Here is a 9,100-nt window from a genome sequence, read left to right on the forward strand (position 1 = left end):
GGAATGGGTGGGTAGGGAAGAGGGGGGCGCTATGGGGGACTTTTGGGATAGTATTGGAAATGTAATTGAGGAAATTATGTAATAAAAATATTAAAAAAAAAAAAAAAAAGACAGGTTACTATCCTAAGATTAGCAAATATTTGTAGTTTGACCTCAGCGTAATAATTACCCCAACTGACAACTTCATTTGATGATGACAGTCTTTTCCCTTGTACTTGGAGAAGTCACAGACTTTTCTCCTTGAAGAGCCCAAGAATGTCCATCTTAATCAAAATTAGTAAACAGAACAAAATCATTATTTAATCTTCAACTGAACATCATCAGTCACTGCCCTTAAGGGAAGACATTTTCATTGAATTCTCTCCTAATTCTTTTCCATTTGGTTCTACATTAAGCACAAACTATTTTGAGAAGCATTAAATCATTCATTTGTTGAGTAATTATGATTTCTGTGCTATGGAACCTGTTGAGTGTTAAAACAATGAGAAATAAATTGGTGTTTATGAACAATGTATCATACATACTGAAATCAAAATACTAAATTTGAAAAATATGAAGTAAAAAGAGAAAGCTTCTGTGTGGTCTATATTAGAGTATAATATTACGAACAGAGGTTTCTACCACTCCTCCTTCTTTTAAAACAAATCAAACACATTAGTACATTATCAGTATTTTATCCAATATATATTATGTCTGATTGCCAGTAGACATTCATGGTAATACCAAGGAAGACAAAGCATGAGATTTCTGAAAAAGAAGGTACAGTTTGGAAACAGTGTAATACACACGCAAAAAGAACTCTGAAGAGGAAACCAACCCAGGCTTAAGAATTATGACTATAATCGCAGGAATTGAGGACGCAGAAACAGACAGAGGTCCAAGTTCAAAGTCCAAGGCTCCCTGGGTAATTTAGCAAGACCCTGATCCGAAATGGGCAATAAATAAAAGTCTGTATATATAGTTCAAGTGAAAACATACTTGCCTAGTATACAGAAAGCATCAATCTTCAGTAAAGAAATCACACACACACACACACACACACACACACACTCAGAAAGAGAGAGAGAGAGAGAGAGAGAGAGAGAGAGAGAGAGAGAGAGAACTCAGAGAGCTAGATAATCTCCACAATGCAAATGGACCACTTCTGAAGGAAGAATTACCCTGTGCCCCTGAGTACTTCCTCATCCTCACAAGGGCAGTGTGACTCCACAAACCTACCCTCTAAACCTAATCTCATGCTGGAGTTGAGTAAGCGTTTGACAAATGGTAGCTATTTTTAATTACATGATCTCCATATATTTACAGAGCCAAAAATGAATGGCAAAAAGAAAAGTTAAGATACAAGCCATCTATCTGTCACTGTATTTTGTCCTGTAGCCTCCCTTCCTGCCCAGCGCTTCCTTACACAGCCTACTATAGACTGTGAATGCAAAACACAAAAACAAAAAAACATAATAAAAGAGGATGTAACATAACAGGGTAGTCCTCATGATGGTATTTTTCTGCCAGATCCATTGGAACTTCAAAGGGCCATAGAGGTTTGAAAGCACCAATACTGACAAGTTCTGTTCAAACTTAAAATCCCTTAAGCTTTGTGGTTTTGTTTTTTGTTTTGTTTTGTTTTGTTGTGTTTTTTGCTATAGAAAATGTCCTCACATGTTTAAAATTGTTGCTCTTGATCTTTCTCGTATTTACAAGCTGACAAAGTTTTTAAAGCATAATGCCATTTCTAGTTGATGTATTGATAAAAGTTAACACCATGCTTTTCAGTTTTTGATATATGCTACTGGGTGTTCTTTTGTTTCATTGAGTTAAAATCAAAGCCAGACATACAAATGAGCAAGAAAAGAAAAAGCAAAATCATGGGCTAAAGTAAGACCAAACCCAAATGGATGATGTCACAGTAGGACTATGGATTAGGAACTCACTTTTGAAACTATAAGCAGTGTTAGATTTCACTGTTTCTTATGTGTCTGTTTTCCAGTGTCTGGTTTATTGGTATAAGTTTCTATGATGTGATTGAAGGCTATGTTGGTTTGTTGTTATTGTTGTTTTTTTTTGTAAAAAATAAAAATATCATAAAGGGTAATAATGACCATTCACTCCAATATAACACTATTAGGAGAACTATAGGGTTCCTTTAATTTGGTGGCTTGTTTGTATGTATATATATATATATATATATGTGTGTGTGTGTGTATGTATTTGTATGCATGTCCGTATAATTCAGTTTGTTTCTAGTAATTATCAATGTGCAACACATTCTCACCCTTTCTCAAAAAGCAGTCATACATAGATTGCTCTATAAGCTCAATGTGTCTCCCTTTGTAAATAGTACTGCGTATGAATATCTTAAAATCCTATCTTTATTTGTATGTAACTTATATAATGTATTCATCAATTTTCCATGTTATGAATTTATATACCATATACAATTATTATAGTATCTAGAACTATAATGAAAACTGTGTATTAGTTTGAATCTGACTTTTTAAAATTCAGTTCATATGTGACACCAAGGTTACAGAGTTAAAAATTTGCTAATACATTTGTATGTCTAACCAAAACATGGAAAGTATAATTAATTTTAAGTTTCTTCAAATTGCATACAATGAATAGTAATGGTGATGATGATAGGTGGAAGAAAACATTAGATATAATGGATATCTAATGAAATTTAAAATTTTAACAAAGCTTGCTGGATTGCTGTAGTAGAGCCATTGAGTGATTAGCTTCCAAGAGGGAAGAATCCTTGTTTGTCTAGAAAAACTAGCCAGAAGTGGAATGGACATTCTGAAGATATCACTTCACATGGTGGTTGAATGCCATTAATTTTTTTTAGATCATAAAGGGTAACTGTTTTCTAGAGAGTGATCCTGGCTCTTTGGCTTTGAAGCAAGTCCAAAGGAGAATACCCAGTCCAAAGTCAAGCCATTATCATTAGTTCTTCAATTTGGGAATTTTGATCGAAGTACCTGAAACTAGGAAACTGAGGGGGCTTTATAGTATATTTAATATATTTAATATTATATCCATTAGGTATAATGGGATAATATTAGATGTAAGGATGGTTAATTTCAAATAACCAAAAGTCAAATCTAAATAAGTTGAGCAAAATTATGGTTTTATTCTTTATGAAGGAATGGTTTTAAGAACTCAAAGAGGAGTTGATAAGCAATCATTTCCTGAGAGTAATAGACAATGGATTGTTTCAGAGAATCTAATAGAAATATTTCTTCAATAATAGCAATGGCACTTGTAATGGTCTTAAGCTTAAATGTGTAATAACTGTTCAGCACATCACTCTTTTAATTAATTCCTTTACCCTTCAATTTTTTATTTGAAAAATTTTGCAACCTTTTTTTTCTTCTGTTGCAAAAAGATGAACCCTAATGACAAAGAGGTTAAGTAAACTTCACAGGTCTACACAGCTCAGCATCGACAGAGTAAGGCACTGAACCCTGATGTGACAATCAAGTAAGCTGAGATTCTGCGCCACGGTGAAGCTCTCTGACGCCTTGAGTTTCCCTGGTTCAGATGCTTTGATCAAAATCCCCAAATAAAAATCAGATGGTAGCACACAATTTTGGACCAGGCATTATCCTTTGCACTGGCTTCTGAGGCCGAGAACCAGGATCACTCCCCAGATAATGGTGACCCTTCGTGATCTAAAGGCGTTTGATGGCGTTTAACTACCATGTGAAGTGAGATGTCCACTTTTTTTCTAGCCCTGCTAGACAAACATGGATGTTTTCCTCTTGGGAGCAAAGCACACAGTGCCTCTCCTGCGGCATTCAGCAAACTTCTTTGCCGTAATCTCTATTGTCACCTGAAGCAAAGTTCTACAACGCACAGTTTTGCTTTTCTCTTCTGTACCCTCTGTCATAGCTCCCTGTTACTGGACTCTAGTTACTAGTGGTTGAATTAATAAATCATGAGTGAATATGAAGAAAACAGAATTCTTTCCTTTTTCCAACCACAAGCAAAAAGACCTTGGAGCCACATGGGCAAATGCGAAGTGAGAGGATAGAAAGTATGTAGCAAGTCAAGTATGATCTGTGTATTCTTTTAAAGCTCAACACATGAAAATAACATTATTTTAGCTTTAATTTCGTGATTCAGCCTGCCCAGTATAAATAATTTATAAGAGGCATAAGATAAATGCCAGTTTATGGGAAATGTAAATTAATTTGGAGCTAAAATTAGAGGAGCCCTTCTAGTGGACAAGGAGAACAAACAGGATGAGAAGAGATCGATGAGCACACTGCAAAGAAGCCATTGAACCACAAAATCCTGTGGGCTGATGGAGCACTGATAAAGGAAATGTGTAAGTCAGTATAGGGATTTTATGCAGAAACAAATAACATAGAGAAATAAAACAGATATAAAATTTACCAAACATTTACTCTGTAGACCTGGCCGGAAAGTGGGAAACAGGCATAAATCACACAAACCTTCCATTTTGTGCCCTTTGAACGCCTAGTACTTCCTCCAGTCTCCATGTATCAAACAGATTTCTGGTCTCCCTTTTCCACTATTCTCCATAGAAAATCAATCAGCTACTGCTCGTATGTAAACTAGTGCAAATGAGGCCATCTAGGTGCTGCCATTTTCTTTTTGCCTTGTGGAAGTAAAAGTTTAAATTCTGTTGAATGAATACATAGCAACAGAGAGGATTGGACCAGATGAGAAGGAATGGGAGTTCTGACTCCTCCATCATCCGAGACTGGATCTTCATGACACGAGACAGAATTCTAGACAGAAAATAAAAATAATAATAATAATAATAATGCAAAACAACGAAAGAAAAGAAAACAACAGAACAACCAAACAGCTTTTTAAGTGACTTTAGTATCAAAACCTCACACAAGTTCCAGAAGATACCACAAGAAAATGTTCCATCACCATGCTCTCTCTCACGTGCTCATTGCCTAGAGTGCTGAAATGATAAGGCCAGTGAGAGGTTAGAGAGATTGGGCAGGTAGAAACTGAAAGCTGAGCACAAGTCACACTTGGAATCCCAGGACTTGGAAGGCCAAGCCATGAAAATGATGTCAGGTTCAGCAGAAGCTTAGGCAGCAGAATGAGATCCTATGTAAGGGAAAAAGAAAAGAAAAGAAAGAAAGAAAGAAAGAAAGAAAGAAAGAAAGAAAGAAAGAAAGAAAGAAAGAAAGAAAGAAAGAAAGAAAGAAAAGCAAACGAAAGCTCCATTATCATTAGCAATGAACACTAATATTTAGAACAAGATAAATTTCATTTTAAAAAGTTTGTCATCTCTTAATGCTTATACTTTTATTATATATGAGTAAAATATTCACAAATGAGAGATTTAATCTGCAACATGTAGTGAGAAATATTTAAAGTCACTCCATTAAGTGCACAAAGTCTCCTATACTGCCAGGTCCCCAGCATTAATAGAAAGAAAAGGAACCTCCTTCAACTGAATCTAAAGAGTCATCTATGCAAAGATGAGTATCTTATTCTCAGGTAAAAGGAAAGAAAGGCTGAACATTTCTCCTTTCTACTCAGTTTGTTCTTAAATACAGGAAGTACTCAAGAAGGACAGCATTTAGCCCTCACCTTTCCCCCAGACCCTTACCCCTCTACTGTAGTCCCCAGGGTGGGACACTGTTGTTCCAGCTGCTTCTCACCTCTCACTGGGAACGGAGATGCTTCCCAGAGCCCTGAACTCGTCCTAGCAAGTGAAAGAAATAGCACTGAAGCCTAAAAACTGTCTTCATAAAATTGTGCCAGAACAGTAGTTTTTGGGTCACTTAATATTTCAAAAATCCTTGTTTATTCTTAGACATCTTCTTTCTCTCTCTCTCTACCTACCAATCAATCAGCTGAATGATTGTTCTCGATGTAGCAAGGCATCCAGTCTTGTTTCATTGCCCCCTCCTTCATTTATTCATTTTTTTGAAAGCTCGTGAGATTTAGCAAAGTAGTGGGAGTTTGGTATTGATGCGCTCCAAGCTTTTTTTACTGCTCAATAAAAATAAAATGCATTAGTATTTTTATTTTAAGGCATCTCTATGCAAAGTTGGATAAGGGTTGAAATTAATGTAATATTCTAAACAGGCGTTCATATGCTTTTATCCTTCCAGCCAACGCATTAAAACTCCCTTAAGCCAACACCACATTCCTGAAGCCAGACAATGCTTTCTTCTGGACAGATTTGTGAAGCTGAAATACCGTTCTGATTCTGTTCCAGAGTTAACTGACCCTGAAATGGGAACTGGTGTGCGTTAACTTCTCTTGTGAGCTTAGGACTTTCCATCCGTCAAACACGCACCCTAGTGTTACTGAAATGGCTCACAGGTTTCTGAGGTCCAGAGTGCTGCAGAATTCTTGGATTTTCAAGAGGCGGGCAGGCAGGACATGCTGCTAACAGTACCACTGATGCCAATTCCCAGATGGAACTCTGGGACTACACTGAGTTCTCCTTTTCAAAATCTGTTCGCAAGTGATCCCAGGGTTGGTATGGGCTCTGGGGCTCATTTGTTTTTCCTGGTCACCATGGAGCTGCTAGTTTCAATCCTTGCTACAAGAGCATCCCAGGGACTTGGAAAGAATAGTGAATGCCAGAACCCTCTGGCTGTCTTTAAAGAAGCTGAAGAGCGAAGAGCAGGAAGCAATACACCCGACCCCATAGCTGCCAATAAATGAACTAGATGTTGGTTCTTGGCGGTACTGTTCGGTTCTTTGTGTCTAAGCAAATCAAGACAAATGGGGAGAAAAGGCAAAGTTTTTCTCATGGATCTATCAGGTATTTAATGAATGGAACTGGCACAGTAGCACACACGAATTTGGGTGGGCAAGTGACTAGGCAACTGACTCCAACTTTGCAAAACCTGTTTCTTCTGGTCTGTAAAGAGGATGTCTACCCAACAGAATTGCCAAACAGAGTTTGCTACAGCACTAAGCACACCCGTGCCTGAGCAAGAGGGAGCCCCCGTGAGTGGAGGCAGCAGGCCTCCGTGGCAGGCCCTTCAAATGAGAGTTCTCAAAGTTGACACAAGCCCAGACAACCAGAGGATGATTTAGAGCTGAGTTTGGAGGGTTTTCCTGTATTTCATTCTACAGTTAAAGGAGAATGACATTTTTTAAAAAGCTGCATGCTTTTTAAAATTATTTAAGTCCCACAGTGTGTGAAACTTCAGTTTTATGTAATTTCTGTGGTTGAAACATATAATAGGAAAGGTGATACATATGTTTTTATAGAAAATCACTATAATAGCATGATTCATTTAAACTCCTCTTATGTTCCTAAATGGAACTTACCCAGCCCTGAACTGTATTGTATGGTCAGAATAGGATTAATGACAGAAAATTCTCTCGAATAATAGTACATCAAGTTTCATAAAGTTACAGGAGAAAATGTCAAAGGAATTTAACTTTGGAGATTCTGAGCCATGACACTTTATAACCATAATTTTCTTTTGTTGGAACTGTTAGATGACATTGTCCATTACCCATCCCTCTTTCCCTCTCTCCCTCTCCCCCACCAACCCGTCTCTCCCTCCCTCCTCTCCCATCTCCCCCTTCTCTAGCTCCCAGAGCTGGTATCAGCACCAACTAATTGTGCTCTGTCGTTTGGGAGCTCGGTTGCAGAGGAACTGGAAGATGACTTTCCCATCATTTGAAATTTCTGCTGTCACTGAGGTATGCTGGCGCAAGAACTTAAAAGCTGATCCCTTATTTCTCCTGGTTAGAGGCTTGATAATCAGAGAAAGGATTTGACATTGAAACTGGCCCATTTTGGAACCTGTTAAAGGAAATGCTCACTCTAGTTTTCTAAAATAAAACTCAAACAAAATCGTTCTGGATTTGGTAATTTGAAACAGAAAAGTGATTGACGTCATTCAAAAAGTTCTTATCATTTTGTTGTTGTTGAGACATCAGTTAGCTATAGAGACAGGGCTGAAGTTAGAGGTGTTCTACTATATTGTTGAAAACCTGTGTACTTTCTTTGCCTCTGATGCTTCAACAGAACAATGGGAAGGAACTCTGACAGGGAAATTTTTGGATTTGCCTATCAGTGCATATAGGATAAATGAAAGTGTCCTTCTGTTCGTAGTACTGTTTTGGGAGTCTGATGAATTCAATGAATATGTGACGCATGCTCTAAAATAAGTTTCTCCTCCTCCTCTGCCTCCTCTCCTTCCTCCTTTATCATCATCATCTCCTCCCTCTAATGCTTCTTCATCCCTTCCCTCCTGTTTACCCATCCCTCCACATTCCAGAGGGTCAGCTTAAGAGAAGACACTGATGGAGTAGCTGGGTGCACAGAGTAGCTGATGGAGTAGCTGGGTGCATATGTGGATGGGGCAAAGTGCAACATTTCAACTATTATTTCCTCTCCCAAAGACCAAAATTCAAACAGCTGCCAGCATGGCCAATACTGTGTCTTCCCTTCTCATTAATATATATATATATATATATATATATATATACATAATAGCCAACTACTTTCTGTGTTTTAAAGAACCAAAATTTTGCGTAAATGTGTAATGAGAGAAAAAACTAATAGATAACAACCAACCATATTGTATTAAACATAAATTCTGTCTTGAAGGCTCCTAGAACTGGGTAAGACATGAGTTTATACTGAAGATCCAAGCTTAAAAGAAAACAAGACTAGAGGTGGTAACATTTCCCAGCTCCGAAATGCGTTTTTTGGGAGACTCAAAAACAGCAGTGCTCATAAAAGAAGTAATGGAGTTATTGGGTGTTTTGTAACTCTGATATTAACTGCCAAGCACATGAGGACTATCGTAGCTACTCCTTGTGGATTCTGGCCACTGTGATATTTCAAAGACTTGTTTGCCATTTCGTTCATATGTGACTGTGACTGCATCACAAATCCCACTTCAGATTTGTATCGAGAACAGCAGTCTTATTCTCGATGGACACAATCTGAGAAGACCGGGATTTGTGCATCAGTGTTTTCTAAATCTTGCTCACCTTCCTTTTCATTTAGTCTAATAACATAAGGGAGTTGGGCACTCTGTTGCTGTGTGTTTAGCCTTTTCTTTCTTTCTTTCTTTCTTTCTTTCTTTCTTTCTTTCTTTCTTTCTTTCTTTCTTTCTTTCTTTCT

This window comes from Mus caroli, chromosome 15 (genome assembly GCF_900094665.2).
Source record: "Mus caroli chromosome 15, CAROLI_EIJ_v1.1, whole genome shotgun sequence".
Lineage (NCBI taxonomy): Eukaryota > Metazoa > Chordata > Mammalia > Rodentia > Muridae > Mus > Mus caroli.